The 552-nt window shown below is 53.4% G+C and overlaps 1 protein-coding gene across 1 annotated transcript in view; it reads right to left on the bottom strand.

The window, feature by feature from the left end:
- LOC119586220 (ovochymase-1-like) overlaps positions 1–552 on the bottom strand; it is a gene marked incomplete in the record, with an annotated part of 21,689 nt that overhangs the window by 13,041 nt on the left and 8,096 nt on the right.

The following is a 552-nucleotide window of genomic DNA, read 5'->3' as shown; positions in this document are numbered from 1 at the left end:
ACCCTTAAACCACCCTCACCCACCCCTTAAACCTCCCTTAAACCACCCTCACCCACCCCTTAAACCTCCCTTAAACCACCCTCACCCACCCCTTAAACCTCCCTTAAACCACCCTCACCCACCCCTTAAACCTCCCTTAAACCACCCTCACCCATCCCTTAAACCTCCCTTAAACCACCCTCACCCACCCCTTAAACCTCCCTTAAACCCCTCACCCATCCCTTCAACCTCCCTTAAACCACCTCACCCACCCCTTAAACCTCCCTTAAACCACCCTCGCACCCCTTAAACTCCCTTAAACCACCCTCACCCACCCCTTAACCTCCTTAAACCACCCTCACCCAACCCGTAAACCTCCCTTAAACCACCCTCACCCACCCTTAAACCTCCCTTAAACCACCCTCACACCCTTTAAACCGCCTTAAAACACCCTCCCCACCCCTTAACCTCCTTAAACCACCCTCACCCACCCTTAAACCTCCTTAACCACCCTCACCCATCCTTCAACCTCCCTAAACCACCCTCACCCACCCCTTAAACTCCTTAAACACC

This window comes from Penaeus monodon, chromosome 21 (genome assembly GCF_015228065.2).
Source record: "Penaeus monodon isolate SGIC_2016 chromosome 21, NSTDA_Pmon_1, whole genome shotgun sequence".
Lineage (NCBI taxonomy): Eukaryota > Metazoa > Arthropoda > Malacostraca > Decapoda > Penaeidae > Penaeus > Penaeus monodon.
Note: the sequence above shows the minus strand (reverse complement) of the source record. Positions and strands in the feature narration are given on the sequence as shown.